This window comes from Lissotriton vulgaris, chromosome 4_1, assembly GCF_964263255.1.
Source record: "Lissotriton vulgaris chromosome 4_1, aLisVul1.2, whole genome shotgun sequence".
NCBI classification, from domain to species: domain Eukaryota; kingdom Metazoa; phylum Chordata; class Amphibia; order Caudata; family Salamandridae; genus Lissotriton; species Lissotriton vulgaris.
Window position 1 is genome coordinate 921724775 of NC_141691.1, and position 15133 is coordinate 921739907.

Sequence of the window (15133 nt, forward strand, 5' to 3'; positions counted from 1 at the left end):
GCTCTGCCCGCCTGCCTTCGAGCGGTAGCTGCCGCTGCCGTCTCTATCCGACAAAGTGAAGGGATTTTACTTTCGAATTCCCTCACAGTGCTGGTCCCCCATGCTGTCGACACCCTCCTGAACCAGACTAAGACTCAGCACCTGACTAGCGCACGACTGACTGGTTACGAATTGACCCTGCTTGCACCCCATATCACACTGAAACGATGCACCACTTTGAATCCTGCCACTCTGTTGCCCCTCCCTGATGATGACCCCAATGTATCCCCTGTGCATGACTGTGTGACCCTCACGGACGAGCAAACTAGAAGTAGGGCTGACCTCCGTGACACTGCTATCCCAGACCCTGATGGAGAGCTATGGGTAGACGGCTCGTGCATTAAGCTCCCCGATGGCACGACCTCAGCTGCCTATGCAGTCACCACAGCCCGGACGGTAGTCGAGACGGCCCGCATCACCCAACGGTCCGCACAAGCAGCAGAACTGATTGCCCTCACACGAGCGTGCATCCTAGCAGCAGGCACAGTCGCAAACATTTACACTGACAGCCAGTATGCCTTCGGGGTGGTTCACCATTTTGGACTCTTATGGAAAGAAAGGGGATTCCTGACTTCGCATGGCACACTCATCCTTCACGGAGATCTAGTCTCTGCCCTGACCGAGGCAGTCCTCCTCCCCAAGCGGTTAGCGGTGATAAAATGTCAGGCACACAAGAAGGTAACAGATCTCATTGGACAAGGAAACGTACTAGCTGACCTCACTGCCTGAACCACAGCCGAGAATAGGATGACCACACACATGTACGTGACTAGGTCACAGACAGAGAAATGGAAGGACGCCAGAGAACACATTAGGGACATACAGATGGCCTGCTCCCCCAAGAACTGACTGAATGGGCGCGGGTGGGACTGAAAGATGATGAAGGCTGTTGGCTGACAAAGGACACGAACAAATGGCTGCTACCCAATTCCTACTTGATCCCCATACTAACCATGGCACACTCCCCAGCACACATAGGATCTGCCCCCATGATTGAACTCATCACCCGAGTCTGGCACAATGACAAGATCCCCGACTCTGCTAGACGCCTAGTTCAGCAATGCTTAATCTGCTTGCAACACAACCCAGGGAAAGGAACCGTTGTCCCTCGGGGTGGGTTCGGGGTCCCCGACCATCCCTTTGAAGTCCTACAGATGGACTACATTCAGCTAGAACGTTGCCTGGGTTTGAAGTACGTCCTTGTTGTCGTGTGCGCCTTTAGCAAATGGGTGGAAGCCTATCCCACACGCGACAACACTGCCATGACCACTGCCAAAGTCCTGCTAAAAGAGTTTTTCCCCCGATATGGCCTTTGTCGGATTTTATGGAGTGACAACGGCCCCCACTTCATAGCTGACGTTATCCAACTTATCCTAAAAGGGTTGGGTGTGAAACAGAAATTTCACGCAGTCTTCCACCCCCAATCTGCAGGCCTGGTCGAGCGACACAACGCCACTCTCAAGCTAAAAATCTCTAAGATTGTTGCCTCCACCGGACTGAAGTGGCCGGATGCCCTCCCACTGGCATTGCTATCTATGCGTTCCACCCCCTCTAAGCACCACTTGACCCCCTACGAAGTAGTATTCGGGCGACCTATGAACATTTGGGCCGCGCCTAAGCCAACTTCGATCCATGATGTCCCAGACGTCCTAATGTCTGATTATCTGTACACCCTCACTAAAACTTTAACTGTCATTCATCAGCAGGTGCTGCAAGCCATCCTAGACGCTTCCAGGGGCCCAGGACACGACATTCCCCCAGGGGATCACGTCTTGATCCGCAACTTCCAGCGTGCCAGAAGCTTGGAACCTCGGTGGACGGGCCCCCGGCAAGTCCTGATCACTACACGGACGGCCCTTCGAGTGGAAGGCAAGCGTCACTGGGTGCAATCGCACCATTGTAAACGCGTCCCATCAACCCTGACGGCGGAAGAAGACATTGCGACTCAAAAAGAGCTCCTGACAAAAGACAAGCCATCATTGAGCTGTTACACCGACCCAGAGACACTCGAACTGGCAAAGTTTCCCGATCCCACTGTGCCGTCCAGAGAAGGGTACAACCTACGTAAAAGGGAGGAGCTTCGGCAAAGCAGACCACTGGCTAAGTCAAATTTCAGAGCGGTAGCCTAACACACTCAAGGTTGCCAGGAGGGAAGTCAGAGGAAGCTGGTGGTTCTGCCCGCTACCGAGCACTCTGAAGATGATGGAAGCGCCCGATTCCCCAATGATGGAAGCAACCGGATATCCGAAGATGACCTACCGAAACCCAAAGACTGACAAGCTGCACAGCTCAAAGACTATAGCCATTTTCATTACCCTTCTCTTTTGCCTCCTCCTCATGACAACCTTCTGGATCGTCGAAGAAAGCACACCTGCTCACAAAACATTGCTCCCCACTGAACTGCCGATGACTACCAAAGAACACTTCCTGATTGCCCTCTCACCACAGCTCCGAGAAAGGCGCAAGGAGTTCTGGAATAACTCCTTTGTACAACTGCTGCACCAACACAACCTTGCCGCCAATGCCACTAATTGCTGGATCTGCGGACTACTGCCCCATGCCACCGGACACTCCATCCCATTCATTCCTTCGCCTTTTTCCATCCACAGCTCCTGTCTTGCCTGGCTGATCCTTCTGCAAGAAAGCTTTAAAGACCATGCCACTTCGGAAAGAACTGCTTCGCATTTCTACCACGGGGTATGGCTGAATAAGACTGGGCGAACCGCTGCTCCTTTCTGCCCTCTGACCTCTGGTGCCTCTATTCACATGGACATCCCTGCCAAAGAGCGAGTGGAAATGCAGGTGTTCCATAATCCAGCCAGACCCCCTTTCTCCTACTTCCGGAAACGAACCGCCGCCACTCTGAATGTGGCCCTGTCTGTCGTCAACGTCTCAGGCCTTGTGTGCATCGAAGGCCTGGGAACGCAACTGGTGGGCCACAGCACCTGCGCCATCACCCGGACCCTGGATTCATCCGACCCTCCCTCCTTTGTTACTTCTCCAAATATGTACTTTGTTTGCGGCACCAAAGCATACACCTGGCTCCCCAAAGGTTGGGGGGGCACATGCTACATCTCCTTCATTCTTCCACCTACGTATGTGGCCCCGGCAAGCCACCACCGGCAAAAGCGTGCAAGGGACATCGACCAGGCCGACTCTACAGGAGCACAGTTCCTGGATGCCGTGAAGGGACTTGTGCCATTCTGGGGCCCAATGGCGAACAGCCGTGCCATCCGGCATTCGACCCAGGCAGTTGAAACCACCATGAACATCACAGCTGGCATCTTGACCAATAACACCGCAGAGCTTCAGGCAGTCCACCTGGTGGCCCTTCAGAACCGCCTCGTTCTAGATGTGGTTCTGGCAGACCGTGGAGGAGCATGCCGCATCATTGGGTCCAGCTGTTGCACCTATGTGCCAGTCAATTCGCCTTCTGTTTACAAGGCCATTGAACACCTCCATAGACTCTCCTCCTAAGTACACCAGGAACAAGAAGGATGGTCGCTTGGGAGCTGGTTTTGGGACTCACTGAAAGCCTGGGGGTGGAGGTTGTTCACATTCATTCTAATTCCGATTGTGGTGCTATGCGGGTGTTGCTTAGGTATTCAATGTTTGCCTCCTCTGTGTTCATTATTTTCAAATTGCATTTGCCCAAAGACTTTGGACTTACAGACCGAACACATGAAAGCTTTGTATGATGCAGAAATATGTGGCATTATGGGGATCGATCCGAATTAACAAGTTGGCGAGAAATGTTAAAAGGGAGGACTGTGGAAAATTGATTCGCATTACTAAACATTATCTGCGCCATCTTGCCCTTTTTCAATGCCACACTTTTATCGCACACGGCAGCCATTTTAGATGCCTTGGTCAGACTCTCTCTCTGCACGCCGCCGATCTCCAGCGCGGCTCCCCACCCTCGCAAGCATTTCCCCCACGCACTGGTCAGCCCCGCTCTCTCTCTCTCTCTCTCTCTCATGCATGGGCCATAAACCCCCTCCATCTGCGCTGCTCTTCCCTGAGAATCTCATCCTGTGCCTACCTGACACCTCCTTTTCATCCTATTCATTATCACACCCTCTGACACTCCTCTTCCTCCATGTCCGATTGTCCAGGCCGGTCCCAGGCTATCACCTAGCCTTACGGACGCAGTTTATGGCCCCAACTGTAAAGAATCACCCCTCTTCAAAGGAATTACAGTAGATCAAGGCTCCCACCCCATGAGATCTGTCACACCACACTCGTTCCGGGGATCAGCAGAATGCCACGCTGTTCCTACCATCCAACAACGATCCTGTATTGTGATTGGGGAGAAGATTCTCACTGTTAGGGTGTCTTTCATACTTCAAAGTACTTTTATTGTAATAAAGAATGTCTTCCTGCCATAAATTCGTGTATAAGAGGCCAGGCCTCGGAGATGCAGTTAGAGCACCTCGAGAAGATTCCCTGTTGGTCTGATCTGATGTGTTCTCCTCCGGAGAAAATAAACCCTTGTGTCCTGCCTTCCAGTCTCCAGCGCCTGCCTCTTCATTGATCAATACTCTGTGGGTTAAGAGGTGACATCACCGGGCAATACTTAAGGTTATTTCATTCGTTGATTGCCTTCCCGTTTTACACAGTCTTTATTTTCCTTGGGTGGTCTTCAGGTAATAAATAAGGGCATACTTTTCCCTTCTGAAACTTCGCACATATTGATCAGTGCTGCTAACCACAATCATTCCTGCCTTTTATCTCACTCCACTGCCATCTCATTACTAAACATGCCAAACCCACCGTTGGCCAACTGAATGCTCATGTGTCACTGCTCTACTCAGTCATAAGCACGTATCTAACCATGTATTATCTACAGCCCTCAACCAGACTATAATGCCAGATCCACAAAAAACGCCTTATCACTATCTACCCCATTTGTTTGAGTTTTTCTGCTCTTAGGTCAAGAGCCCTGACACGGTAAATGCCCTAAAGCACAACGGCTCAGTGCAAATCTTGAATAAAGCCCTCTCTCAATCCAAACTGCACTATTGCCCTAAACACCCGTAAAGTTACTGTCGGTATTGTTTTTATCCTTAACTGTGCATCTTTAACAGTCTACACCTTATTTCGCTATTGGACGTGATTACCCTAAAAGCCCTTACTGCAAACACTACCCCAAACTATTTTTTTGGGATGGTAACTGAGACTAAACCTTTTCCAGTTACATTCAAGATACAGTGAATAACATACTCCTTTCGGTGTTCTCCATCTGTTTTTCCCGGGCGTCTCTCTTCTTTGATAAAAAATCTGCCTCATAACTTAGTATTACATCTCACTCTTAGATAGTGTCAATATTGCTAGAAAACCATTTCCTTACTTCTGCCATTCTGTCCAACCCCTATTCATAGTCGGATAGAAGTTTCTTACAGGCATGGTACCCAACAACATCCCACAATCACTGAACTTCATGTTATTCTGTCATCCAACTCTATATTTAAACAAAATTTCATTTAGTGAATCCCGTGTCTACCTCTCCAAACACTTTAAGTGCATCTTTGTCCCACTGTACCTCCCATCTCCCATATTTTCCCTTTTTTATTTACGTACCTTCAAAAACAATGGAAATGAAGTGGGGGTCTATTCATATACCTCCTAAACAAGCACTTTGAAGTGCCACTAGGGTCCTTTATACATTTCCCACACCAAAATTCTTAGTGTGGCCGGTGTCTGTCCTCCGATTAATCCAAAATGTTTCCATGTCCCACCACGTTCCCTTTTCTCTTTTCATCTTCTGTTCTCAGCCCCACATTTAGTCATTACCCTCACCTGAATGACTTGTTGGCCATCACCGTTTATCCAGCTTTCCCTCCTTTTGTGATGTGTACTCATCCTTACCAATATCATGACCTTAGAGCACAAACACAATTCTGTCTGCCCCTCGATCCCGGCATCGCTGCCTCCAGATCAATATTCCCTTCTCCCACAAGTATTCCCATACACAATATTATCTCCCAATACTATCACACCGTAGCCCTCCTGTGACACAGCTGCAGGCAATCCCTCTCTTTAAACATTTCTCCGGGACTTCCAATATTTCCCTCCTCTTCCTTTCTGTTGATCCCAGTTACCTTCACAGCATCAACCCAAAACTGCCTTATCATCCTCCCCCTTCAAGCAGGGCTAACTCCCTTATCTCAGCAACCTTCTTCTACAACTTTTACCATACTAGCAGTGGCATAGTGGTGGCTGAATTCCGTTCTCCACATAACAAATCTCTAAACTCTTTGTACCCCAAACAGGACCCCTGACTGAAACCCTAACCCAAGCACTAATTTTGTTGACCTCAGAAGAATGAAAGGCTGAGTGAGTCTACTGGAATTCAAACCTATGACCATGAGGTCAAACTCAGATTTCAGGAGAGAATTTAGTAGTCCACTGTGTTACATGGCCCAGGTTCTATTGCTGCATCTTGTGCCCCTTTGATTTGGCCTCCGATCCTAGTCTAAACTGAGCTGCTCTCTTCTCACAGCCCTACTTACATCTTGAACACCCACCTTCTCTACTTCACTATCAATACCATGACACTTTCTCTCTCCACATTCTGCCAGAATCATCATTAAAAGCAACTTGTTATAGCTAGTGTTAGCACCTTATGACCCAGTGCCCTGTACCCGCTATTGCACCAAAAACTGTATCTTGATTACCAAAATTCAAATTGATCACTTGCTGTTGTCCTTATCCCACTGCTCCCAAGATCGGAATTCATTATACCTTCTAAAACCCCACTTCCATTTGTCCCGAGCACCTATCCACCACTCCGCTCATATCAAATAAATCCTTGCCTCTTTGCCACTGATGTTGGAAAGGACACACTGGACCACACTGGACTGCAACGTCTCTTCAGATTGGTGCCCTTGTGTTGCACTGGACTCTACATCGTTTTAGAGAATATCTTCTACTAGTATACTGGCCTACAGACCTTGGTTCTTGACAGACATAGAGCCTATAACTTCCTCCCCACATCCTTTGTCCCACCTCAGGCCGCCTAAGACCATTCCTCTAAAACCTCCACCTTCCTTCCTTTCTCTGCCTCCTCCATCTCGCATGGGCTTATCTTATCTTATGCAAGGTCTCCTACCCGCTTCCTGCCCATCTGCTGCTGAGCCACCTTTGGCCAGGCCCTACAACAAATGCTCCTCAGGATCCCCTCTGTGACTCTTCACATCCTTTCCCCTTTCTGCTTCAACCCTCTCCTTTTACCCCGTACTCTTATACTCCCAGTGGGGATGAGGTACTCCCAGAATGGCTTCCTATATGTTTCACGACACAAAAATGTCCACTTAGATACGTGAATTTTAACTTTAAATTATTTGCCCCCGCTCATTCTACTTTAAGCCTTGAGGGCTCCAACACGTTCCTCCCTCTTCAACATAACCGCTGTGCTCATCGGCCTGTGACCTAGCTTGCTGCCTGACAATTTAACATAAAAATGACCTTTTTGAAATATACATTGAAAACAGCATACACAATAATAAAACAACTGTGTACATCAACATAAAAGATAATTAAAGCAAACCCAGATAGAGTTGCGGTGTTAGGAATAGAGATTTACACAAAGCATTATTCAAGTACCGCCTCCTGGCCATTTCAAAATCCCACAGGATGAACATTTGGCCTTTATTTCACTCAAGGAAAAATTGTGTCAGAGCATGTGCAGTGACATTCTAGTGTTCATCTAGGCTCACCAGCACATGCTCAAGCAACCTGTCTGTACTCACCAGCCGCCTCTCAGGCATTCTGTAATGCTCCTGCAGTCCCAGACTGCCACCAGGCTCGTTCAGCCCAAGTATAGCACTGGCCCCCTTCTCATCCACTATTTGGCAAAAACCTGACAATCCCTGAGATGCACAGAGAAACTGTTCATTTTAGGGCTACCGACCTCCAACAAGGACATGTCCTCAGCAGGTACCCAGACAACCAACTGCCACCCCTCCCCTTTATCTGAGCCACACCATCCAATAACATCTACGAGGACCTTGGGGGCCTCTTCTCCACCAGGCATCCATACACCATATTAACTCACAAAAAGCTAAGATACCATCTCCTAAGCACTTTTCACTTATTTGACTGAGGAAAAAAGCAAACAAAAATAATTTGCTGTAGTTTTGTCTATAATGTAGGTGGGGATTCAGCTATGACTTCACTTATTTTGGTGCAAAATCCCTGGCAAATTGTTCACATGCTATTTGTCTCAACTAAGCAAGTTGAAAAATCTCGACACATTTGTATTTATTTACTTGAGAATTATCCCTGCAAAATGACCATCTGTTGCATATTGTCATTTAAGTATGAGAAACCCCCTATACACGGTTGATCAGAATTGAAAACAATCTAATTTATACATTTGTTTAAAAAATATTTTACAAGGAAAACGTAAATCCCTTTTATATTTACAGTGTCATAAAACTGACACTTTCTTTTACAATTTGCAGACAAAGTGCGTGATTGTTTCTAACCAGGAAAACACGCGTTATATCTCAAGTATCCTATTTGGGATTTTCCGATTACTACTTTCTGCTTACTGTGCATATGAGATGGATTTGGAAAATGTAAAAAAAAGTAACTGCACCAAAAATGCACCCAAAGAGACTTTTGAAATTTCAGATAGTTCGATGATATTTTGTAGACGATGATATATCTCTCCTGCCTCTCCGTTTTCAATAATATTGCCAAGATCTTCAGAGCTTTCTGGCAAAGCTTTATGAAGAACACCAGTGAGTATACAAATGTTAGCAAAAAACATCTAAATCTACTTCCTGCTTTAAAACAGCTCAACGAACCAAGCCAATAACACCTCATGCCTTTATCATTTGTTCCACTGGATGAAGGAATGCTTACCTTACAAGTTTTCAAGATTTGAGGGCAAAGAGAAATCCTAGTATGCGGAAGGCCAGAACCTGTCTCCTAAGACTTCGCCTAGCCCCAGGGCAGCTGAGCACCCAGATATCATTCCACGCGACTTAGAAACCTGGGAAGTGTGTTTACCTATCTCTTCTTCACATGTCAAGACAACACCCTTGTTAGAGGTTAACATATGGCTTTCCATTATACAAAACACCTCACAAGAGCATTTCTAATGGTATGCCTTGCTTACTGCAAAGCTATCCGAAAGTACCTCACTGGCATACTTCAAAGTTGCACTTATAACCTGCTCTTTGGGCTTTGTGATACAAACAAACAATTAAACATTGGCATAGAATATTGTCTACAAAACATGAGTGGGTATTTAAATTTTAGTTTATCTAGTGTTTTAAAATCTACAATGCTACGGAGAGTACCGTAAATAGATCAATGTGAAAGGATATAAATTGATGTGCCTCCTCCTTTCTTTTTCATTCTTTATACTAACATTTTAATTTTACTTTAAATATTAAACATTTAAAGGCTTTGTGGGCAATGAAGCAGTCCAATTATCACTTCAGAAGGCTGGCCATTGTTAAAGCAAAGCGGATTCTATTTGAAGAACATATGGCATTGGTATAAGGCACATAAGGCTGACAGTAGATTTATTTCCATGGGCTTGCCCCCCAAAAACTTGCGTACACCTTCACCACTCTCAATTTAGCATCAGTTTATCAGGCTTGGGCTTCCTATTATCCAGTTCATTGAAGAACACTTGCATGGCTAAGGAATTAAAAAGTAGATTATTTGGCTATAAATATGAATAATTTGACCAATTTTTGTCCCTCTGCTCCGACATTTTCGTGGTGGGGAACGAGCTATAAAAATCTAAGTTTTATCTGTGTAATATTATCTTTGCTATGTTTTAAGTAACTAATGGAATCAAGTTTTGAATTGAATTTAAATACGTGAATATACTATTTATTATCATATATATACTTTTAAGAGTATATTGCCAAGATGGTTGCTAGTATATCAAAATGTCACATGCTAAAGACTATCAATGTTAAGTGTTTTGACGGCACATCTCTGGAGCCAACGTAGCATTATACAAACATATATTAAATACAAGTTTTTAAAAAGTCTACGTAAAATCAATAAAATGAAGAATGAAATGGACAAACATTATTAAAATAGAATGCACAAAAAATAAAGCAAACACTTAATATCCAAGGTAAAATGAGTGGCAAATTAACTGTAATAATAAGATGTTATGTATAACAATAAAATACATTCAATTCATACACTTGTGTATGAGCTTAACAAGACAATGAAAACGGCTGAAGAAATATTGGGATTATTTTTCTAATTATGTACCAGCCCATTTCAACTTTTGTAAGGTCATTACTTTATTATAGTTTTAGCAGCAGTTGAGTTTGATTGGTAGAAGTTCGGAATCACTTTCCTAACAGCCAATTCCAACTAAAAAAGCTAATTTCATTGATTGCCTGGAAGTCTTAAATGACAGCAGTAATCTATAGCATACAAACCGAGTTCCATGTGTTTAAATAAATAACATGAACAAATGCCTAAAAAATGTGCTTCTTCCTGCTTTAATTTTATGGTTACTTTCTGTCGTGAAAAAGTTATTGGTCGATTTTGCCTCCTTTTTTAATAAACTGGTTTGGCACAAATTCAAAAACATCGTTCATTCAACATTCTCCTCTTCCCAAACCTGTTTGTTTACAGGCAATCATATGTGTAAACAGTGGGGCAATATGGGGCCAAACGATGAGTAACGGAATCCACTGAACCGCATTAGAATCCTCAGCGGTTTCAAAACTTAACACCTTCGCTGCGGCGGCTATTCCGCCGCAGCGCTAAGGGGCGGGGCTCCGTCATGAGCACAGCTCAGCCGAGGTTGGTGACGGAGCGGTTCCGTCATGGCCCTGCCCGCTCAATGGAACGCCCAGCGCAGGCGCGGCGAGCGGGCCATGACGGAACCACTCCGTCATCAGCACAGCGCTACGGCGGCTGATGACTGAGCGGTTCCGTCATCAGCATCGAAGGAGTTAAATAGTATTGGATGAAAATCATCCAAAACACAGAACACATCCACAAATTTTTATACGTTCATAAGCAAAACTATGACATTTGGAGGAGGTCCTGAGGAGAAATATGTTTGGCGAGAAGGACATATTCAGACAACGTGTTGGAATCAACGCACAGCTGGTGACAAAAGGAGACACTGGAGGACACCAGAGAAGGACTCTGAGAAAGGTGAGCAGTGGGTCCCTGGCTGCACCCCTGATGTCTGGATATTTATTTTATTTAAAGAGTTTTATATAGCGCTGGATTGACCCGGAGGTATCAGAGCGCATTACATGAAAATTAATAATGTAACAAAAAATTCAACAATTACACAATAAATCCCCCCCAAAAATATGCAATACAATTAGGAGAGGAGATAAAGGAGAGAGAAAAGTAGTGGAGGGGTCAGGGGAGGTGAGAAAGGGAGGATAAGGGAAGAGACAGTACGGAGAGGCCAAAAGAAGTCTGTCTAAAGACCGACTGGGTAGGTGAAGACCAAGGAGGGAACCACGGCCCATCTCATCTATAGCTAAACCAGGTAGCTCCATCAGGCATCATACAAAAAAGTTAATTCTCAGTACATTGAGAGAGGGGAGAAGGAGAGCCATAAATAGAGGGAGGATGCGGGAGAAGACGACAGGAAGGACGAAAGGAAGTGCAACAATGTGGTTTAACAGCATAATAGAAAAAGATCAATAATTACACATTGCATCAAACAATCAGCAATACATTAGGAGAGGAGAGAAAGGAGAGAGAAAAGAAGTGAGGGGTAGGTGAGGTGAGAACATGAGGATAAGGGAAGAGACAACCGTAGAGACGAGAGGAAGTCTGTCTAAAGACCGACTGGGTAAGTGACGACCAAGGAGGGAATCCATGGTCCATCTCCCCTATAGCTAAACCAGGTAGCTCCATCAGGCATCAGACAAAGTAGTTCGGTCTCAAGTGTCGAGGGAAGAGGTTCGCAGAAAAACAGGATGGGAGGGAGATACGGCAGAAAGACGAAGGAAAGTCTGCCCGAAGACCGGCTGGGTAGGTGACGGTCGAGGGGGAAGTCCCTAAACCCATCTCCTCTATAGCTATCAGGTAGCTCCACCAGGCTTTGGCCAAATAGCTAGGTCTCAATGGGAAACATTTAAATAACATGGAGGGCAGAATAAATGGAGCGTGGGGGGGGAACAGGGAAGGTGAGAAAGGGAGGATAGGGAAAAAGACAACAAGGAGAGACGAAATGAGATCTGTCTAAAGGCCGACTGGGTAGGTGAAGACCAAGGAGGGAATCCACGGCCCATCTCCCCTATAACTAAACCTGGTAGCTCCATCGGGCATCAGACAAAATAGTTCAGTCTCAATACGTTGAGAGAGGAGAGAAGTAGAGATATAGATAGAGGGAGGACGCAGGAAGAGACGACAGGAGAGTCGAAAGGAAGTCTGGCTAAAGACCGACTGGGTAAGTGACGTCCAAGGAGGGATCCCCCGACCTGTCTCCCCTATAGCTAAACCAGGTAGCTCCATCGGGCATCAGACAAAATAGCTATCTTTCAAATGACACAGGAATTCACAGGAAAACAGGGTGGGGACTAGGGCAAGGACAGATGAGGGCAAAGGTTAGTAGCCGGAAAGAGGAGAGGAGTAGAGCAGGGAGGGGTAGGGGGTAGGCAGTTTGGCAAAAGTTCCCATGGATGTGCTGTGAGGCATTCAAAAATCAGGTCAGTTTCTTCACAGGCGCCATAATGAGTTCTCCGTGCAGTGCCGCTGAGCGGGGTTCCTTGCAGACCCTTCTGGTCATCCCCTTCTTGGGCGTCATGTGGACCAGCCCAGGGGGTCCTCCCTCTTTGAGCTGGGGGTGGCTACAAGGTTCGTTTGGCAGTGTGTGGGGCCGAGGCCACTGAAACGCAGCATATGTGCAGACTACTGAGAGTCCCAAAATGGAGGGTAGTAGATGACAAGGAGCGCACTGGGTGAGTTGTCCCAGGAGGAGTGCGATGCAGGACAGCCGGGTTCTAATAGACTGGTTTGCAAAGTTTTAGTGCATCAGTAGGTAGAGGCAGGCACCAACATCAGTATCTGCCGGTCTCATCGTGGGAGGGCAAAAGTAGATGAAGGCCCCTCACTTGGAACGAGTGACTCCATTTTGTGACCAGCTCAAAGTATACAGACCGACCGGCATGTGGCAGGGAAAGGTGCAATATTCAGGGTTAGCTGCCGCTGGGCCAGTTAAGCGCCGCCAGGTCGTAGGGCCACTAGGCAATGTCTGGCAAGAGTGGCCCCTCACGTTTTCATGGCCGCCTGTTGCTGAACCGGAGTTGTTGAGCAATTTGGTCCAGGAGGGGCATATTCAGGGTGATGGAGAAGCGTGGGGAGACACCTCCCAGGGCTAGTTTTGGAGTTTAAGGTCTACAGGTGCTCTGCCGTCGAGTGACAGCTATGGGACTGCCTTAGCAATGTCTGAAAAGGCAGAGAGAACGATCCCCCAACTTTCTGTATGAGGAAAATAGATTAAGAAGAGTAAGACCACAATCAGAACTCCGCCATTTGTGTTTCAGAAACTCAAAGGGTAGTGATGACCCCCTCCCTCATCCTAGTGTTTGGTGTGAAGCACCACTAGACTGCATTGTGTTGAGCCCAAGTACAAGTTTTGGGATTGCCTGTAATGACCTGTGCTGCATCTTGTCACAGAGAAGATGGAGCAATTTGTTAAGGAGCACTTTCGCCCTCCTGAAGATGATGGACGTTTAATGGTCACTGTCATAATGATTACAATCCTTAAAATGGTCAGGCGTAAAGCTCGACAGCTGCTCATATAAACAAGGAATCTGATGGGAAAATTGTAATAGTGCTGAGAGATCTAGGCCCCTGTGACCAGGTTTTGCAAACAAATGTGTGTTTTGGGAAGATCTTAGAAGTGAATGGCAATCCCATACTGCACTTTCCTCATCTGAGTTCAACAACACATGTGAAGGATAAATTACGGCAGATGGTGCAAAGAGGGTTGTCCAGGTTTAAGGTAGCTGCTTTTATCTGGTACCATGCAAGAGCAAAGTCCTACATTTTCAGTCAGTTATAGACAGCACAGACCTTCTTAGACTCACTGATGAATAACTTGTTGACTGTTGAGGGAAGGACAATTCCTAAACAGTTAAATGCCGGTGGTGAATGTTTCTGCAGCTTGACGACTCCCTGGGCCGATGAAGCCATATGGGGCAGAGGTAATAACCTACAGGTGAGATGTCTGTGCTAGAGATTTTATTCAGGCTAAAGTTCACATATTATTATTTTGTCTCCTGCACACTTCCAGTTTTCTCACCCTTGTTTTTAGTTTATCTTCCCGTTTTCCGATTTTCTGACTTTGAAATCTTCACTCTTTTGGCTATGTGAAATGGCAAAATAAACGTCATTCTTCAACATGGTGTATTAATACTCTTTGTTCTACACTTACGGATGCTCTCATCAAAAAGCAAAGAACCTTAAACCAATGACCGTTTTGTAGAAACATTATAGTCTGTCAAGACTGATGCTTTCACAGAGTGCAATTGTAGAACATCGACACTAGTTCATGAGCTAAACGCGGCTTTGTGTTTTGTCTCCAAAATGCAAGCTGCAGACAAGGTCCATCTTGCCCTGTGCATCAATAATAAAATGGAAAAGATCTCCTCAATGGGTTGGTGCTAATCTTTCATGTGTTCTGAATTATTTTTACTCTCTGAAGGTAGTCTCTGGGACATTATCTGCAACTTTTGGGGATTCATAATTACTGTGTACCACCTTGCTCTTTTGATATGCTCTGACATGTGATACATGCTTCTCTGAGACCACTTCAAGGAGCTACTAACATTCTATGGAATATTTCCACACAATAGTAGGGTCATCATTGGTGCATTTCTTGGCTGCTAAATTGGCTTTTGGAGCATCTCAGAGGTCCAGTAATAAAGCAGTGGCACAATCAAGCAGCAATGCCACTGCACCAGCCCTAGTCGCTAGTTCCAGCATGACCAAGGACAGCAGTGATGTGCATACTTCAGGCAGTACGTAGGTCATGCAACACTGGGCTCCTGAACTGAGGGCCACCAAACCCTTAATTTGCATTACTGTGGCCAGACAGCAAGAGCGTACAGCAGTCGCACAGGCTGCA

The 15133-nt window shown here is 46.0% G+C and overlaps 1 protein-coding gene across 1 annotated transcript in view; it reads right to left on the minus strand.

Annotated features, from left to right (window-relative positions):
* The window catches only part of ELOVL2 (ELOVL fatty acid elongase 2), a 560054-nt gene that overhangs the window by 58805 nt on the left and 486116 nt on the right, over positions 1-15133 (minus strand). The window lies entirely within an intron of this gene.